General features: G+C 31.7%; 1 long non-coding RNA gene across 1 annotated transcript; it reads left to right on the top strand.

Moving 5' to 3' along the window:
- The first annotated feature begins 20,655 nt into the window (after nucleotides 1-20,655).
- On the top strand, nucleotides 20,656-22,149 carry LOC124544280. The gene is made up of 2 exons (XR_006967525.1): nucleotides 20,656-20,939; nucleotides 21,907-22,149. It is a non-coding gene; the product is annotated as an uncharacterized LOC124544280 (long non-coding RNA).
- The last annotated feature ends 261 nt before the right edge of the window (nucleotides 22,150-22,410 follow it).

The raw sequence follows: 22,410 nt of genomic DNA, 5'->3' as shown, positions 1-22,410 counted from the left end.
AAAATATCCTGTTCATATATTTATGTCCATTAAGAGTTATATATGTATATAAAAAAAAAACGTCAGTAGATTAATTATTCGCCTTTAAGTTAGCTAATACAGCTATTATATATTAATCAATATTTGACGATTAACCAATCCACATAATGTTAGATACTCTTTACTATTATATATATAAAGACAAACAAATCATACGCAACTCTGCGTAATCGGCTTAATTTACTCACGTTGTAATTAATAGCTCTGCTCGTGTAATATTGCGTCTGATGAATGATACCATCTCATATGTCAAGAGAGTTAATTCTGACGTATTTCGTATATAAATGACATTCGTTAAACTAAATTTATCTATTTTTGTTCGTTCGAAATTTCGTTTAATACACACTGTAATATGATTAATGATAACTTGTCACTTTTATATGATAATGTATTGTTTATATCGTAGCTCACGAAGACGCGACCCTCTATACTAAGTTATCAGCGTGCATTAGGGCGAGTGACGTTCGTAAAGTACGACACAACTTAGATGTATCATCGGCTAATTCAATAAAACCGATTACTGCCGATTTATACAACCAATAGAAATAGCTCCCTATCGCGAAATTCGACGCTATTCGTCGCTATAGATTCTCACTTCAGTTCAACTGCAAGTGCATGTAAATTGACGTCTCAAATTGACAAATATATTAGGTCATATGTTATTACAAGTTATTGTGTAAAGACCATATTCACATAAGAAATAAATATTGATAATTTGGGTTATCGTACTTAATTCGGGTGTGATCGGTTTTACGAATTTTGCCGGTGCTACATCTAAGTTGTGTCGTAGTATACTTACAGGTTGTTTTAGTGTGAGTGAGATGTCTAATATTGCTATACAACAATGAATGTGAATGCGAATAATTTAACGTGGATTTTATATAGTTGTATTCTGGTTTGAAGGGTGAGTGAATCAGTTGTTCAGATATAAGGAAAAGTCAAATATTTCTTACGGTATCAATGTCTATGATCGGTGGTGACCACTTACTATGAAGTACATTTGAGCACCCGCATCCCTATTTCAAAAAAAAATTGAGCGAATATTTAAAACGAATATTGCTACGAAAATTTTTATTTCGGAAAGCACAAACAATATCGCTTATAATGTTCAGTCAAGTTTCGCCACACAATGACAAACTGTCAGAGTTCTGTGGAGCTCGTTTAAGCCGTATCCTGAGCGTGACAGTTAGCCACACTCTTTGACTGTTAAAACGAACTTTCATATTTTATTCACAAAAGGCAACCTTTTGTGATACTAAATATTTTTAGCGGCTACGAAGTTTAAATGGTTTTAAAAAAAAAACTCTCAAATTTAAATTTAAAATTTTGACTCTGAGATATTATACGACGTCATTGTTTGACACCATGATGATTTTTTTTCTTTCGTTACATATATAATTTATTTCATTCATTTTATCTAGCGGTAAGTCTTTCTTTCAATCTAGATGGAGATCACTACACACACACTTAAATTAAAACACTTTTAATTTAAACTTTAGATTTGAACGATTTACAAAAAATGCTGATTGTGTTGTGTTTATTTGGACATATTTTAATTTTCTTTGAGAATATGATAAATCAATAATAACAACATAAAATTTTTAAAGCTCTACTAATGGTAGCTCCCAAATCAGATACGATGAGAGAAATAATTCTGCACGTTAATAATACGAAAATTACAGAAGAAGTGATCATTTGATTATTATTTGGACGTTTCAACATTACATACCAATGTTTGAAATTATAGTTCAATTTTCAAAGTCCTTCTCGGAAGGGTAGATCAGGTTGTGTGGTAGCGAGCTAAGTAAATCTGAGCAAAGCAAATAAATCTTAAACTAAAACATACTGGCCTCAATACATACGAGCCACTAATACCAAGAATTTCGCCATTAATCTTATATTTACTTATAACGATACGGTAATAGAACTGAAGCTTTATTAATAAATTAAATAAAAATTCAAAATTAAATTAATAGTTTTCGCATTGCGTGTGGAATTTCAGAGTAGGTATAAAACCTTTTTGTTGACGAATGATTAATATGTTTCTAAATAGCGGCCCGTGCTTTGTAGTTATAAAAACTTTAAACAATTCACATGGCTGTAATTAAAATTTTACGCTTTTCACGCTAATTTGCTTTACGCTTTTTGAAATTTATCCTTTGATCTTCGTAGGCGCACGTTTGTAGATACAACTATCTACTTCATTTTAGTAGTAGTGCAAATATGTATTTTTTTAATTATTATATAATTTCAGTTCAACATAACAACTTGTGTTAAATGTTCACAATATATATTATACAAATCGTATAAAAAATAATAATATTATAATAATGAACCGAGATGGCTCAGGGGTTACAACGCGTGCATCTTAACCGATGATTGCGGGTTCAAACCTAGGGAAGTACTGAATATTCCAGTGCTTAATTTGATTTTATAATTAATCTCGTGCTCGGCAGTAAAGGGAGTACATTTATAAATCTTCTGATAGATTACGCGTAAAAGATCTATTGCTTATAAATTTCATTTTTTTTTATTTCTCTATATTAATAAACATAATATATACGTTTCTGTGTGAGTGACACAATTACAAGCAATATACCTTTTTAAGCGTAATCTACCACAAGATTTTTTTATTTACATGATATATAAAATAATATTCAATAATTCCTAGTGAGAGTTCAGTTAATCTCATACAAAACATATTATATTATTTTTACGTTCTCGATAATTGATCGTTGTACTGAATAGACTTGTGACACTTTTCTCCGCAAACACAGTTCACAGTCAACGTACCGCTATTTACTACACAAAAAGTATATAGTAAGCCGAAGGAAAATCGATATTCATTATCATTTATGTCAGCTGTTCTAGATATCTCATAATTGATGGATATTGGCACTTAATTAGTAAATTGAAAACATCAACCTAGTTTCTTGTAAATTATAATTTATGTGGCCACTGTATCCAGTATACAGCTTTATTCAGTAAAATGTATATAGTTTATTAAAGTACAGAAATTATGTCCATCCTTTCTACAAATAGGTATTTCAAAATGATTTATTCTTTATTCTTTGGTTATTCTCTATTTCTATTTATAAAAAATAGACTGGCTGTACGTCCATGCTACATGCTTGAAAATTGGGGCAGTTAAATCTTCATAAATACTTAGTACATTTATATGCTCGATTAGTAATGAAATACTTTTGAAGCTAATTTACTTTTTTTTTCAAATATCGAATGACACGTCATTGTGGGTTTATAATATACGAAAAATATATATTTAGGTGATTCTGCTGTCCTTACAACTGTCTAGAAATATTAAAAAGAAAATCAAAAGCGCGCCACACTGAATGAAACCGCCATTAATTTTTCTTTTTGAGAGCGGACTGTGCTCTCGATATTGGACGATATTTTGGACTTGTAAACTTAACTGATGAAGTAGTTTTGTTCAATATGTATGATTTGGTGATTTATTTATTTTAAGGTAAATTCGGAATTGGACCTATTTTTGATTTGCTAATTGTTTTAATTAATTTGTATTATTGTCCTTTTTTAATGCATGTCACTTCTATATGCTATAAATATATATATAACATTATTTGATGTCAACATCCATTTGATTATATATCATTCTATCTCTTTCCCGCTACACTCCATATAATACAACGGAAATTACGCCGACTTAGTTTATACTATGTGTTATAGTTAGAAATAGTTGCAGCTACGATGTTAATGTTGACAGGAAGAGATGAGTTGCGGAAAAGCCTCTTGTATTACAATGTTGTTTTAGCGTAAAGTTACGAATATTATATATATGTATATCTATATCATATATATAGTAGCCTTCTACTTTATTGACTTAATGGCCAGCGAAAATGCGGACGTGTGGTCTCGGTTTGGTATCACAGGTCAAGTTATTTTTTAAAGTGATGTTTTTTAAAGAGAATATAAGGCGCTTCGTTACGTGACGCGTTACGGCGCCGGTCTGTCTGGCTTCCTATCCTTTTACGGATATGGCAGGTAGGCTCCTCCTCCTTCACTGTAATCTACAGCTTTAGTTCTATTTCAGACAGTTTAAGTTATTACTAATATCATAAATCCAGATTATTACTATTATAATCTTTCAATCCAGAAATTAATCTGTATGCATAAAGTCGTTTCGCAAAACATGAGATTGTAGCTATTTAATTGATATAAGAAAATTAAACTTAAACGAATACATCTACTATTTTAAAAGGATATAATTTAAAATTCAAATAAAGAACACCAATCAATCTATCTATTAAATAAACTGTCACTATATCTGTGAGTATGTGTGGGGTTTGTTTTAAATCGGTTCATATAAAATATAATATTTAACGATTTAAAGTATCTCTTAGTACCTTTAAGCTGTAGAATACCATCAGAATGTCAGTTTAATGTAGCACACAGTTTAAAGTATGTGCAAGTTTCACATTGGACAAGGAACTTTAGCGTATAGCGCTTAAGTTACGGTGACCATTATTACGAAAGTATGGGGACTGTCTCATTCACTTGATTTAATTTTAGTATTTATTTATATTCTAATTCAGAATTCGGATAATAACTATAGATATTAATAGAAAATACAATATTAATTTTGTAATATTAGAGATAATAGAAATAGTTTTCAAATTGAACAAATGAATGATTATAAGTTCAGTTAGAAGTTAAAAGATCTATGAATATCGTTTATAATATAGTTGAGCATCACTAACATAGGCAATACGCCAAAATTATTAAATACTGTATAGTGTATATACTACATAATACAGTTTGAGGGGTGGTACCAATTCAGTCGGACATACCATTAAGTGATTTGGTTATAGGTTGTTTATAGCGCGTTTGTAATTAAAAATTTAATTTAAAAATGTTTCATGTAATTTGCCGTATTATTCCTCAAGTCTGATCATAAGTCGCTCATATTATTCTGAAACGTAAAGTTAATCAATTAACAGATTGCCTAATGCAAATTATTTGAATAATATAGCAACTTACTTGAGGCGTTTAGACATATAAACATTGTCATATATACACCCATGTCCGATAGTTAAAATGCTTATTCATGGTCACCAAAACTTAAGGAGGCATCAGAGGTATCGGTCTAGCAGTTGTGCCCTAAACTTTGTAACCCTGTTATTGACTTTGAAACTTTCAAAATATTGACACAATCTTCTGCCAAAACTTCTACAAACCGTACCTGTTACTTTCTCAAGATCTAAAAGAATAGTACACGGAGAATATTATTGTAAAACTCTACGTTATGTGATGTGTATGTGTTACATACAATAACGAAAGTAATAAGGTTTTCTCCTGTGATCATTTTTACAGATATAATTGAAGAAAATACAATGCATTAAATTTTTATACAATTGACTTCTACTTAATATCAATAGTAATTGAAAGAAAGATTTAAAAAAAACCCTTCAGTAATTCCTTGTTTCCATTATATTAATATAATATTATATCTTGGTCTATCTGATTACGCATTAAATAGCGAAGGAATGTAAATTATTATTAAATATCAACAAGGTAAAAATTAATTGGTATGTGCGTAAAAAAAAATTAGTGATTTTTTACGAAAAAAAATAATACCGTATATAGAATTTATCTAACAAAGAAAATAGTATCTAAATAAATAAATCTACAAGAAATAAATATCAACAATATCTTACATAATTTTTAAGTATTTCAGTACTAGCAATGATAATACCTAAAATTTCCTTCTAACTTGAACACAATAATAGAATATCTGATGAGAGGGTTGCTGCCTTGACGGGTTTGCACAAAGCCTTACCATCAACTAATTTATATGTAGTTTTGTTTATATCAACACACTTACGTTTTGCCTTTTTGCATAAGTAAAGGGTTTGGAACATATTCCACTACGCAGTTCCAATTCAGGGTTGGTGGAATGCACAAGTGGCTGAATTTCTATGAGATTTGACACATGCAGGTTTCCTCACGATGTTTTCCTTCACCGCCGAGAACGAGATGAATTATAAACACAAATTAAGCTCATGAATATTCAGTGGTGCTTACCTGGGTTTGAACCCGTAATTATTAGTTGAGATGCACGTGTTCAAACCGCTAGGCCATCTCGCCTCTTTTTGAATACGATTGGATTATAATTTATACGTGTGGCGTATAAAACAATTGTGATAGACGTATTTACCTTTTAAACTCGATGTACATATGCTACATTTGTTGTTTGCACTTCAGAGATTCAAGAGTAACTTTACAAGCGGCATTGGTTTCGGTCGACCAGTTGTTCCATTTGTGAAAGTTTGAAACCCTTTTATTGAGAGGATCTCAAAAGTTAGAAGTGTGATATCTACAATATTCTTATGTTACGCGAAAAATAATGTTTTATAATTTTGATTTGTCATTTGTTGTGTTATGTCATTTATAAAAATGGCACGAAGTTTTAAGTTTGTTGGACTGGAGATTAAGTGTTACATTTTTCAGTCGACCATATTTGAATAGGAGACTGTCAATGTCCCGGGAATCCCCCCTAGATGTTGGAGTACATCACGGTACCATGCGTAAGCGATTCCGTGGCGCCCACCGAAAGACGGAGAGGGTACTGCTGGTTTTTTGTTTTGTTGACCTGGACGCAAACGGCGTCCAGGCCACCCCCACACTTTCCAACACGTGGGGGAATGCGGTTTTCCAGCGATAAAAAAGGAGACTAAAATAAAAACTTCACTTACATTTTATTCGTTTCTATTAATGCATATTTAAATATGAAATTACAAGCGTAATCTCTTTCATTTAAAAGAAAAAGGAAAATAACTTAGCAACGTCCACTAAAACCTCTTAAATAAATACATGCGATAATTAAAGTAATTACAATATATCACAGCAACCCAAATACTCAAAACGCTTGTTACAATTTCTCAAACAAAACCGACTTTTCCCTAAACTCGAGCAATGAGGCAGATGTTGTTCAGTCAACTAAATGGAAGATTTATACAAGGGCACGAGGAACTTGCATACATGGGTCTTATGCAAGAGTTCGCAAACCGGTTATGCCATCGGTAAAACTTTGTAACTGTTATTAAGACAAATTTGTAACTTCCAAATTGTTGACAAAATCTTCTAACAAACTTGGTGGAACAATACCCCATAACATATTACAGGCTTTAACGTTACTTTGAGTAATTGAATAGCTTCTGAACTTGTATTGTGACTGCATAAATCATGACAACATGGTCGTGTAATTGGATGAAACGTTATATGGCTTTCGTTATTCTGAGAAAATTCAAATTGAGTTTATAATTCATCTCGGAACAGTTGCGGTTAATTAAAAGTAAGAAATCGCTGTAAGCAGTCATATGTCTGAACATAATGATTCGCAACTGTTTCAAATAACAAATATATGTTTGTTGTATTATTAATAATATAAATTGTCATTTATATATAATTGTATTTTATATATTCATTAATATTCATTAAAAATATAATTAATTGTATTGTTAATAATATAAAAATAATGTAAGTAATATATATGTCGACGCGAAACCACGAATTCAAGAAAAACACGTGTCCAGAAATAATTATTTTAATAATTAAAAACTGTTTGATTGTTAAATTAATAATTTTTAGTGAATTGTGAAAAGTTAAATTAGTCTAAAATATTTTAGTTTTTGTAAACAGGTGTTATGTTGAGTGAATAAGTCTACTTACCTATTTTTGTTATAAAAGACCAAGCGCCGCCGGTATCGACAGGCTTGTTCGAGCCGTCGGAGCGATCGGACCGCCTCATATTGGAATAAATCAGAGAGGATTATTTCCTGAGTTTAATTTCATTCCACCTAAGATGGTTAAAGATCGAAACCCTGACACTAGTGACGTCAGCGATGCTGACGTCATGTTTTTTTTTAAAACGGGCTCGGACATGCTACTCAGTTATATATGTAACATGATATGAAAAAAAAAAATTATCCCGCTGAGTTTCTTTCGCCGGTTCTTCTCAGGTCTGAGGCGTTAAATTCCGAACTAGTGGTAGATTTTTGACTATCAATAAGAAAGTGTAATCACTTCTATTTTGAATAAAGATTTTTGACTTTGATTTCGATTGCATGCCTATGAAAATATGGCGCTGATACAACAAATAATACGAAAGCAATATGGTTGGGTTCATAGACGTTTGTGTTTACTTTTGAATCCATAAACTTACTGTTTTAATTATTTGTATGACTCTTGGTTTCCACATAGGCAGCAGTATTAGCAGTATTCCGCTTATAGCCTTCAAAAGAGACATAAATATCTTGCAGGTCGGCGTGACGACTCGTTCAGATCATTCTTGCTAACTCTCCTGGTCGTCTTGTCGTTTGGACTCCATTACCACTTACCATCAAGTGGAGTGAAGTCATATGCCTACTCGGATATTATAAAAAAATATTAACTATATATTTATTTACTGTATTATGTATACCATGGTCTTTAAAAGTAGATTGAAATCTTTCTGTCTAATAATACTTATTATAAATCTTAAAACTTTCCATAGAAAACAATATAAACTTTTGATCGAATATTTAATAGATTTAAAACTTCAAATGTAGTTGTTAAAATCACGAATGACACTAAAATTTATTTGAAAACATTAAAATTTATGACATTATATACATCCAACCGTTTTACCTACTATGAGCAAGATCGTTTCGCTTCGTTTATAACTTGGATCTCGTAAAACGGGTTCGATTCCCGCTACTGAACAAAGACGTAAAATTGCTATAATATTTCCAATAAATAGCTAATTCTGGAAGATTTGATGTTTCAAACATAACTTAACAACATGTTATGGATTAATAAATATTTATGTTCGTTATCATCAGATACAATATTTCGTTTATTAAATTAGTTTTACACGGAAATGATCTCCATAATAAATAATGAAAGTGAAACAAACATCAAGAAAAACAGCCAAACAATCTTATCTCAGACATAATTACTTTTACATTTATAATACCTGAATATATTGGTCACTTAAAAAGTATCAAGACAAAACCAGTGTAAATTGGTCCAAGGCAATGTGTTCTGCTAAAGAGATCTCATTATAACATGCGTAGCTATGCATTCTCTACCATTCTCAATAGTTACTAGTCAGCTCGCCGGTCCTAACTGTTGTTTTGTCAACGGTCCGTTAAGAATCAAGAAAAAAGAAGTAAATTATGCCATAGAACACAGTTCGAAATTTAAAAATGGAATTTCAAATTCCTGACGAATATTGAACAGTCGATGTGAACAATAAAGATCAAAATCTCATCCATACTTCATTCAACTAGTTAAGCTGGAGTAGCGGGACTTATACTCGTAACAAAAACTAATTAAACCATGGATAACAAATATACGGTACAAAGTTTCACGTTAAATAACTGAATTTATCGGGACGGTATTAAGCGCTATTAATGTATTTAGTGCTGAATTGTCATTAGTATCAAGGTAATTTGTATCCACCGCAATGCGATATTAACCCCCGATGTTATGAACTAAATCACGTGCTAGTTGTGCATTTTACCAATCTGCATAAAAAATTGCAATGGAAAGAAGAGCAAGTCTTAGCCCAGCAATGCGGTTTTAACAGACTGTGATTTTGGTATTTTTCGAGTATAATATTTTGATTACATTTTAAGGAAAAAAATGTACAAAAATGATCACTTTTCCATTTTCACTCTAGATCATCGTAACATTTAAAAGCGCTGTACGTTTAAAAGCAGTTGGCGTCGCGCCCACCGAACGCTTTACCTTCCCTGAATACTTTAATATTTTAATATTGTGCATTATGCATTGCATTTCAACGTTCACAGCTAGACACTGAGCGACGGATTTAATACCAACGATTTGATCCGTGAAATTTTATATTTTATTTCCGAGAAATTATTTTACAATTTGATAATTGTAAGGATGCGTTATACACACGGAGTGGACGTCGAATGCAGAATTGAATCTTACATTAAGATGAGGTTCTTCAAATATTGTATTATCTTATATCCATGAAATCCTCTTAGAGTAAGACCAAGAAAAAATATGTTTTTTTTATGGAATAGTTGATGTACCAACAGGTACCGCTGTTGAAAAGTGTCTTATACCGCCCATGGACATCCACAACTCTGGGGAATTTGCAAATTCATTCCTGTGTTTCATGAATAAATGAAGAAGTGAATACTATCTATATGTACGTATGTATGTATATAGACAGTTATAGAGTGCTTATGAACGTAAAAAGTGAATTAATTATATACAAATAATTTCAAAATTAGAAAATTCGTAGTCTACACTTATCAATTGGATCTAGCGCTTTTCATTATCAAAAAGACGTTAAAGAAAGTTCAAGTCTGTGTCAAAAGTTTACACGTCTCTTGTAGTGAGGGTTTGAAGTTCAATCGACTAAGTTAATCCAATGCGTGTTAATGGATACATCATTTGTAGTAGTCTTCTCGAAATCTTCTAAATTCTTTAAAAATAATAAGAGAGTACGCTACTTTGGTACATGACAAGACATACTCGTACCTGATTTTGGAGTATTTTCCGTGTAAAATAACATAATTTAGTAACACATATCTGAACTAATATCAATTACATTTATATTAATAACCTTCTCAGGCCTTTTCTCATTAGTAGTAATGGCCAGAATAACTTACATGCATAGATTTCTTCTTAACATGACAATTATGTCAAATTATGCTAGCCCAAACATAACCAAAGGTTACAAACGTAACATTGTCTTGATAAAGAAATCCGTTACAGCTTTAAAGTGTTATAAGTCTCGGTGAAGAGAAACATTAAAAAGTTACGTAAATTTATCTATTATGTAATAAATGTGCATCACCAAAACTTTTTATATAAAGAGAATAACCGACCCTCGAAAACAGGTGCCCGGAATTTATTACATCATCACACTTAAGTAAGATATCATATTCATAAAAAAACAACAATTTATTTTTTTATTATATTTTGTTCGATGTATTGAGTAAAATGGATAACAGCACCGCTTTTCAAATCTGTCGGTGACAAATAAGTAAGAACGATAGAATTTAAATCTTATCTTCTAATACGTAAGATTGGATTTCGAATTAACTTTTAGTCAACCCTGGATATGTTCACAAGAGCAAATACTTGAGGTAACTAATGCATGCTTTATATTGGGCATACATGGCCGTTTTCACATGAAACACAATAATGCAACGTTCTTACTAAGTTAAAGGTTATAAAATTGAAAGAAAATTAATGAGGCAGTCAGAGCAATATTTATGATTGCTGTGTTCCGGCTTGAAGGGTGAGTGAGTCAGAGTAACTACAGGCACAATGACAATAATATGTCAGTAGATGGTGAACCATTATAAATATGAGGATGAGGGTGAAGATGTTTCACAGCAAGAATATCTATCGACAACAGTTACCCCTTACAACACTAGTGACTAGGATATTACAACACTAATGAGTTTCTAGTTGATTGCACACCTTGGGAATGAGATGATCGCCTCCAGGCTGTTTTAAATACCAAAAATATTTTTATTATTGTATATTATAAATAGATGTTATAAAAAAAAGATCCCGCTGAGTTTCTTTCACCGGTTCTTCTCAGGTCTGAGGTATTATATTCCGAACCAGTGGTAAATTTTCGACTATCAATAAGAAAGTGTAAACACTTCCATTCTGAATAAAGGCTTTTGACTTTGACTTTGACTTACCATTTGGCGCCCCATCAGCCAGACCCCGTACTAATGTAATATGAATTATTCAAAAAAAAAATTACAAAACCTCTTTACTTTTCATGATTGATAAATACTCTGTTTCTGCCATTGAACCTGAAAAATATTAATATTATAAACATGAAAGTAACTCTATATGTCTGTCTGTGTGTCAGTCGCAGTCTCACAACCAAACCGCTGAAACGAATTAGATGAAATTTGGTTTGAATCAAACTTGAACTCCAAGACATAGGCTACTTTTTGCCCTAAACATGATAACCACCTAATATGCGAACGAAGCCACGCGCGACTACTATTAAAATATAGGTGATAAGGCCAAAGAATATGCTTAAATATTTCCCTCAGAAATATAAGCAGAGTTCGTAATGATGATACATTGTAATGTATATCATATGGGTACAATATGGAAAGGTTCTTAGTATTCATAACTAATTAATTCTGTGATACAATGTACGATATTATTATGACATAATTACATATCTCTTCCTGACAACTATAATATATATTTAAACATAATAAAGGCAGTGCAGACACGTTCATACTACTTCAATAGTGTCAATAAACTAATACTTTAACGTAATATAATATTATATAAGATATACTAATTGATGAGTGCGTCATTGGTCTAGTAGCTTGATTTAAAGGTTATCCCGATTCTCTGGGTTCAAACCCCGCTGTAGGTCGATAAAAATCTATAGGGGATTTCCTCGAAAAATTCACAATAATAGCCCAAAGTGATGCACTTGTGCAATGGTGCGTAGTTTGGTTGGTTTTCTACTAGATTAGCCGCCAGGATCGGCCGAATGACATTAATCTAATAAATGTAATTACACTGTTTTTAATATAAAAATAACAGTACTCAAAAAGGATGTGCGAATATTGTACCTTAAAATTCGTTAATTCAAAAATTGTAATAATAAGTAATGGATTCTAAGTAAAACACCTAGTCTTATTTCCTCCTCTGGTGACATGAGGGTTCATTATTTTTTTACATTCAAGATCGGAATTGCTATTCACTATTCGACGCGGTCGTATTTGTAAAGTAACTATAACAATATATTTACTAAAATATCGCAACAGCAGTAAAATTGAAATAATAAAAAAGTATATGTTTAATTGATTTACTACATTTTAATTTTTTTTCTGTTTTATACATGTATGTCACTAAACAGATTTTTTTCCTAAAACTTTTGTCACATGCGCTTCTGCTAATAATACATTACTTATAGCGAATTAAAAATTAGAAGCATTTATATAACATTATGGCATTACTTAAGCTAATTAAATTAATATTAATATATAATTGAATTACTTTAGCCAGTTTCATTTATTAGTTATACGTATATATTTCCTGAGATGTCGAGGTACTGAGGTCAAGCCCAATAAAAAATGTTAGGTTTTTCCATTGAATATTTCTCAATACATGGTAAAAATCTGGAAGCCGGAATTATGTACAATCCCAAGCCTCGGAAAGAACTTAAAGCAGTCCTACAACTGAACTTAGTCATAATGGATTTGCCATCCCATCGGAATACGACAGTGATGGAATAAAGTGGACATCTGTCTTGGTGCCCCGACATGTGCCTTGTGATGTATCTGCGTGAACTGGAATACCACTAGATTTGTCGATGTGACGTAATCAAAATCAGCCTGACGACATCATCACTACATACTTTTACAGACAATTATTATTATGATATCAGTTAAAATTAAGGTTTTATTGACGTTCAATACAAAAAATAGTAGTAATAGGAAAATCGAATAACATCAGATTCACTACATCATCTAAAATACTTACAAGGTATTCTATTGTTTTCGTAGCGATTCCCACGGCCTTGTAAAAGCCCTCGCAAAAAAGGTCTATGCAAATTCTTACAGATCGAGCTATTTATGTTTAATATAAACATTCTGACGGAGGTGAAACGTTTTCATTACGTTGTTTTGGATCTTCGGAATGGAATGGAATGGAATAGAATAGTTTTACAAGGAACAAATACATTGATTGCAAAATACTATTTAGAACTAGATACGATACATTACAAAGCAATCTTATAAAGTCTGAAACAAGTGACTTAAATTCTAAAATATTTGTAGTATATAAGTACTACCATTTCCCAGTTTTCATCATTAAGAATAAGTTAAGAACGTGCTAGTTAGTCTATAATTAAAATAAATATCAAGACATTTTCTTGATTTTATTATCAAAATAATTCAAGCAGTTTAAACATTATTATGTAATTTAAGCTGATTTTGTCCTTAACGGCAAAATATTATTGTGCATAAGTATTTGCAGAAACACAGGTGCGCTATACTTTAGATATCAATAAGGACGGCAGTATGGATGAGGTCAGGCACAGTACCAAAAGTTCTCGTACTTACTAGACACTTTAGGGTTGATGTCTACAATCCATAACAGCGCGATTTCTTAGACATTTTCTGCCTCGCACAACCACTTTGTGGAACCAGCTTTCGCCGGCGGTTTTTCCAAACCAATACGACATGGGAACCTTAATAAAAAGAGCGAACTCCCTTCTTAAAGGGCGGCAATGCACCTGCAATACACCTGGTGTTACAGATGTCCATGGGAGGTGGTAGTCACTTTCCATCAGGTTTGCCACCTATGTCAAAAAAACACTAATAATTTAACAATTTTAAGCAGCTCTTGCAATTTTTTGCCAGAAAAACACTAAATAATTTAATGATCCAGGGATCAAAACCTAAAAACTTGGAATCAGTTAGTAAATTATAAGGCTCTTGAAAAATGTTTATACAACATGATAGTTAATTAACAATAAATTAGAACGAGAAAGGATCTTATCTCGGCAATTGTATGTAAAACACAAACCAGTTTAAATTTTAATTCATCGGAGGTTTCTTATCGGAGGCTTATTAGAACTGCGATATTAATGTTATACCCAAATCACGGTAAAACTGCCACTACAGTATCTAAGCCCCGATCGCAACTACATACTATACTTATTAAGATAACATACAAATAATCACAAGATTGTATCTTTGAACTTTGTTGTTCATTTGCAAATAAGTATACTATTCTGCATTACATTATCATCATTACACAGTATAAAACAAAGTAGATTACCGATGTCTGTCCCCATGTATGCTTAAATCTTTAAAATTGCGCAACGAATTTTGATGCGATTATTTTTTAATAGATAGAGTGATTCGAAAGAAAGGTTTTTGTAAATAATGAAATGTGATGTCTGAAATAAACAAATGCCGTAGCCAATTTACTATCAGTATTGCCCGTACGAAGCCGGTCGGGTCGCTAGTTTATTCGTTAAAAGGGCTATCTGACGTCGAATACCTTCGCCCATAATTAGCAATGAACACACACGAAAACAACAGCACAAGAAGAATAAAATACATCTTATTTAAACTTACATTTATATTAACTACAATTTTATTGAATGATACAATACAATATTATAAGGATGATAGGAAAGAACTTGATAAAATTTACAGATAATACATTCTAAATATGAATTTAAATTTACAAAAGATATCACAGTCTTTTGTAATATACCAAGAAAAAGTCTGTAGTCGAGCTGTTATTTAAAATAGATCTAACAAAATTATATTCACTTTTTCAGTACAAAATCTTCCACTTTAACGTTATAGTGAAATTTATTACACGTATCGGCGTATACAGGATGACTAAAGAGTACAAAAAAGAGGTAAAAGATATTTATATTCAAAAAATGATTGCAATTTTTCTTAATATCATCGATAAATTGAAAGTTTAATTAACAGTAACAACTGTATTATTTCTTTGATAAATCTTTTTTAAATATAATTTTATGGAGAATAAAGATTTGAAATATATAAAAACTCTAGTTTCAGGAATTTGAATTTAATTTTTTTTGATATCATAAAAGGAGATTATGTTACGCTCGATATTTTTAATGTATTAACCATCGTTCAGGTTTAAAATTAATTTAAAAAAAATTTAAATGTCTGCAACTAATGTATAGACTATGATAAATATATTAAGTAGTCTACACTTATTCATCATATTATACAATATTTTTAAATACCTTTACAAAAAATACGTGATGCCCATGGATCGACCATCCATGAATTTGATTGACGCTTATTTAAAATAAATTACAGTTTTAAAATAATAAATAATTACATTCATGTCTGTTACTATATCACTACAAAATGGGTGAACGATATCAATAAATCATTATTCATCATCATTTAATTATTAATAAAATTTAGCTCACTGATGTATTTTCTGGTATGGAACATTACAACATAGGTAATTTTAATCTCTGAAAATGTACAGTTAACCTGGAATCTTTGGTGTCTTTCGCAGGCGAAGCCGTGGGCTGTACTAGTACTATATGTAAAACCTTACATACTATTTTTGTTTATACTATTGGAGATCACTTTTTCAGTACTTTGTCTTTAATTTTCGAATTCGATCTCGATTCGAAAATAAAAATCTCTTTACACAGCCTGTATATCAGTCAGCCTCAGTCGAAAACTCAATAAAGATGGAACTTGCAAAAACGGAATTTCTATTTTCAATCACATTTTATTGAAAATATTTGATACTAAGGCTTTGTGAACATATAGTGTATATAAAGGTATACAAATAAGAAAACAATATGTATAAAGAAATAAGAAAACATTTCTGGAAATAGAAAATCTGAAAAATATATGAGTTCATTTTTTATTTATTTATTGAAAATACCGAGTAGGTAGACAGACTGACAAATAGGCCTATAAACATTGGCTCTATACTATTAACCATTTCAGACATCACCAACATGGCGCCAACATTGGCATCTAAAATTTTATTGTTTCTATATTTTATACTGGCTTACTCACCATTAGAACCGAAACGCAAGATTAAAAATAGCTTGAATTGAAAAATGTGTTAAGTTCGTGGTCTCTACCCAGAAGTATTTGCACAAAGTCCTAGTTCCCAGATATAAAATAAAAGCGAACTCATATACTGATAGATGCCAGATAATAATCGTTTTATATTGTATACCCATATAGCGCCCTACACGCTTATATTACGAATAGTCCGACTCATGCCACGTTTATATGGATTACAGGGGTTCTTTCTAAAGGACTTTTTCAAAAATACATAATAAAAGTACCATCAATTTTTTTTTTCATTGATAAAAAAATTGGAATTTAATAAGTGTTCGAATTGAATAATAACAAAAATATTTTTTAGCATATACCTACCTCCATCCATTGTTAAAGGATGTTGTTATAACGTTAGGTTGTTATACAACTACTGCCAGGCTTTTTGTCACCATTCCACGCTGTCATGATTGAGGCAGTTGCTATACTTAATTTTCATGTATGTGTTCTTATTTAAATCCTCAATATAAATATTTCCTATGTAAATATATATAATGAAGTCATTTCAATGATGTGTATGAGTTAAATGTTTTTCGTTTTTTTATTAAAGCTTATGAAAGGTAAAGCTTAAGGAAGGAAAAATATCGTTTTATTGCGATACACACACAAGACGATACCTGTTTAATAATATTTTGTTATACACAATGTATATAAGTGTAGTTATGAATTGATTATATACTATCTACTATTCTTATACATTATGCTAATGTTTTGTACGTATATGTAACTCCTTTACTACTGGGCCGATTCGCATAAAAAGTTAGATGTGTTTGAGTGGATGGGTATCTAAATAGTTTAAATACGAATCTATATGGGCGCTGCGATGGGAACGTAAAATAAATTTTACCTAGACTAAGTCAGGGATGAGAGTAGTCTATATTTAAATAAAAATATTTTGTTATTTAGAAATTAAAATATAATATATATATATATATATATATATATATATATATATATATATATATATATATATATATATTATTAGACCGAAGTTAATGGCGACAACCCTGTCAAAAACAGAAAAGCTCGACAAAGTAACAAGTGATAATCAATATTTAAATTGTTATGTTTATCTATTTCATACATTAATGATAACATAGTGACTAATTGAACGATTCAAGCAAATCTTTTGCACATGACTAATTGCACTATATCGGACTAGGTTCTTTCCCGTCACTGATCACTTTATTTACAATCTTATCATGTAGATCATAGGTCACAAAGTTGTATGATATTAATTTTAAAATCGATATCTCATTTTTTAATAATAAGATGTATAAATAATCGATCTTTATAAGTGATTTCATAATATTCTATATTTGTTTGTAAATATGAAGAAGACGTACTTTTAACTCTTATTGTGGCGTTTCTAGCCGTGACTTAGACGGCGAAATCCGCTGGAATGTTTGATTTTAAATTACTTTTTGATGTAATTAGCAAACCGAGATGGCCCAGAGGTTAGAACGCGTGTATCTTAAACGATAATTGCCAGTTCAAACTCAGGCAAGCAACACTGAATGTACATGTGCTTATTTTGTGTTTATAATTCATCTCGTGCTCGGTGGCGAAGGAAAACATCGTGAGAAAACCTGTATGTGTCAAATTTCATAGAAATTCTGCCACATATGTATTCCACCAACCCGCATTGAAACTGCGTAATGGAACATGTTCCAAACCTTCTCCTCGAAGGGAGAAGAAGGCCTTAGCCCAGCAGTGGGAAATTTACAGGTTGTTGTTGTTGCGTTATTATAATTAAAAATTTAAATTCAATTCCGATCTTAATATTATTGTGCAACAATGTTTTGTGGACCGTTTTTCAATTAAGTACGTCGAAGACTCAGTTGTTTCTAATTAATTAACTCGGTTTCCCACCCAAGCAAACGACACTGAATTTTCATGTGCTTAATTTATGTTTATAATTCATCTCGTGATCAGCAGTAAAGGAAACTTCGCGAGCTACCTGACCTACCTGAGCCGACCCGGGGCTTATACTAATCTACTGTCCCTTAAGTTAGTCGCTTTTTTATGGTATAGGTTGGCGGACGAGCCACCTGATAGTAAATAGTCACCATCACCCATAGACAATGACGCTGTAAGAAATATTAACTATTCCTTACATCGTCAATTCGCTACAAACCTTGGCAATTAAAATGCTTTGTCCCTTGCGCTTGTAGCTACACTAACTCACTCACCCTTCAAACCGGAACAAAACAATACTGAGTACTGTTATTTAGCGGTAGAATATCTGATGAGTGGGTGGTACCTACCCAGGCGGGCTTGCACAAAGCCCTACCACCAAGTAAATGTCATCGACTAATAAATATTTTTATGAAAGGCAATGTTATATATTTATACAATTTATTAATACTTGAACCATCTTTTCTTGAAAGATTTGTTCGTGGTAGCTGCAATTATAGGGAATGTCACCAACGCTGTCGACGCCTCATGTTTCCCAGTGGAGCGTGTAACGGAAATACATGTAAATGTGATATTCTTTGAAAAAAAGTTGTATTTTACTTAGGATGATTACTTCTAAGTTATTGTTTGCTTTTAATAAAGTTTCAATATTTATATAATCTTATTTCATTTTGTTTAATCTTGATATCCGAACAGGCACACTTTTAGCTAAATTAATTGAATAAAATTGATATGTATTTGTATCATTCTTATATATAATAAAATCAAAAGCCGTCCCAAAGCATTATGGACCATCACTCTTAATATATCTTTTAAATATTTTGATACAAATAATAATTTACAAAAAAAAATGATAACGGTCTCATGAATACACAAACAATCATTCATGGGACCTTTTAGATATAAAACGCTTTAACTAAATGAATTGTGATTTATTTTGGCTATTACAAATATCGATTTTTTTTTATGGTATAGGTTGGCTGACGAGCATATGGGCCACCTGATGGTAAGTGGTCAACATTACCCATAGACAATGACGCTGTAAGAAATATTAACTATTCCTTAAATTGTCAATGCGCCACTAACCTTGGGATCTAAGATATTATGTCCCTTGTGCCTGTAGTTACACTGGCTCTGAGTGGCTCTGATGAGCCCTTCAAACCGGAACACAACATTACTGAGTACTGTTGTTTGGCAGTAGAATAACTGATGAGTGGGTGATACCTACCCAGACGGGCGTTCACAAAGCCCTTCCACCAAGTAAAATAAATATATAGATATATAGACATAAAGGTATATTCTTTTAAACGAATATAAAACCTGACCTGGAATGTACGTTTAATCTAAAGAGACTAAAACATCAACGCTTATTAACATTATTGTATATTTAAATATAACACAAATAAAGTCTTCAGCATGGATGTGGATGGATATAGAAATAAAGGACGGCCAAAGAAACGATAGATGGATTGTGAGAAATGACGATATGGATAGAAAGAATGTTATCTGTAAGATGACGTCCGACAGAGAAGTATGGAAGGAGAAGAAATGCTGCGCCGAACCCAAATAAAAATGGAATAAGGGCAGGAGGATGATCATATATTTCTAAGAGGAAATATATCTGTAGAAACAATTGCCTCTTCCTTGTAGTAAGGTTGAAGTCTGTACATTCTGTACATCAAAAAGCTTGTAGAGCCGTTAATCCGGCGCTTGAACTATTTCCGATCCAATTTACTTACCCATCGGATTATAAGCTTGAAGGAAACGAGAGTCCACCTTTGTTTACACACTTGAAGATATTATAAAATATCTTACGTAGATTAGTAGGTAATCTTCCTGAAGATTGACCGCCTTACCCGAAATCAGTCAAGAAAATATTGTGTCTTAAAATATTTTAAAGGAAATATAACAATTTAATATCAAATTTTACTATTGTTTAAAAGCCACAAAAATATTCTAAATATAAATCAATAATAATATGCGGAATGTTAAATTGTAAACTAAGAGCATATTTGCATTTAAATTTACATAATATTTTGATCCCAATTTAAAAGGTTCTTCCCCAATATTTTCCTCTTAAAAACATCTCAAGCGATAATCAATCGTAATTATTAGCTTATTTAGCGACATTATCGCTTGCATGTGCACTTGTTTACAAAGACGAATACGGAGATGTATATAAATAGGAAGAGATGGTCAAGCAATATGCAGTTTCATTTGCTTAGTGACGATATTACGATCGAGATAAACTTCAATCTCAAAAACAGAAGATGAAGGGATTTTTGTATATTTTTGTTATTATAATGACCTTTTTGTCACTGACTTCAACAGTCTTGTCACAAGGTAAGTTCAGTTAATTAACATTACTTAGCGATTTTTTTTTTGTATACGCATAAAGTATTATTTAATACATACGACGTTCTATCCCCTTTACAAACACTAAGTTAGTGAATGAGAAAAACATGTTATGCTATATGAAAATATTGTACAATTGAATTTTTATGTGCTTAAGTTAAGCACATTAAAATTAAATTTAAGCTTGACGGTGAAGAAAAAAAATCGTGAGAAAACCTATATGTGTCTAATTTCAACGGATACAGCCACATGTGGATCCACCAACCCGCATGGGAGCAGCGTGGTGGAGAATGCTCCTAACCTTCTTCTCAAAAGGAGAGGAGGCCCTAGCCCAACACTGGGAAATTTACAGGCTGTTACTACTACTACTACTACTACTACTAAAAATATTTACTTCTACAATAGTAAATCTAGTATTTCTTCTATAGGTTTTTGTTATCATTAAAAAAATGAATATATCAAAACTGTATTTGTGTTAGCACTTGTTATCCCAATTCATAAAGCTCCTATGTCCAAATTTGTGTCTATGTTTTGTAAGCGATAAGTCCACCTTTGTAAATTTTCTCTTACTGATACATGTGGCATACAAGTATTCGATTTGAATAATTGTAAATAGTATTTAATAGCCTTTGTAGATTAGATAGAAACGCTTGTTTCCATCGTTATAGTGGTTTTAAACGCAAGGTCACCCCCATACCCCCATCTAGTAATAGTATAATATTTGGAGGACCAATATCCATAAAATTTGCTCTTGCTTATATTTTCAGTGTATTTTTAATTCATTTAAAAATGATAGGTAACAAATAAGCGAGAACAGAATCGTTATCTATCTAGATAATTACAATTAAAAGTTGGATTTATCTCCAAATCCCTAAGAGGAGAGGAGGATAATACCTAGAAGTAGGATTTTAGAGGTCGTTACTTTAGTAGAACTAAAACATATTTTTATTCTCAGAAATTGAATCCGGGCCACTCCTGCAGAGGTGGAAACGTGAAACCTGCGATTACCGGGCATGCGATCAGTTTTGTCGCCGCCTCGGATTACCTGGGGGAGCCTGTGTAAGAGACAAATGTGACTGCGATCGTTTTTAGTATATTTACCTCATTTTTATAATTAATTAAAACGCTTCTTTAAGATCTTTTATCTTTTTAAGCCAGTCAACAAAATTATGGTGAAATATATTCATTCAAAAATTAAGGGTTTTAATTTTATAATAAATAACCTTGTGAATTACGATAACAGCAATAATTAATTTTGGAATAGGTATCATATCGAGTCGAGATGGCCCAGTGGTTTGAACGCCTGCATCTTAACCGATGATTGCGGGTTCAAACCCAGGCAAGCACCGCTGATTCATGTGCTTTATTTGTCTTTATAATTCATCTCGTGCTCAGCGGTGAAATAAAACATCGTGAGGAAACCTGCACGTGACAAATTTCATAGAAATTCTGCAACATG

Source organism: Vanessa cardui, chromosome 4 (genome assembly GCF_905220365.1).
Source record: "Vanessa cardui chromosome 4, ilVanCard2.1, whole genome shotgun sequence".
NCBI classification, from domain to species: domain Eukaryota; kingdom Metazoa; phylum Arthropoda; class Insecta; order Lepidoptera; family Nymphalidae; genus Vanessa; species Vanessa cardui.
Note: the sequence above shows the minus strand (reverse complement) of the source record. Positions and strands in the feature narration are given on the sequence as shown.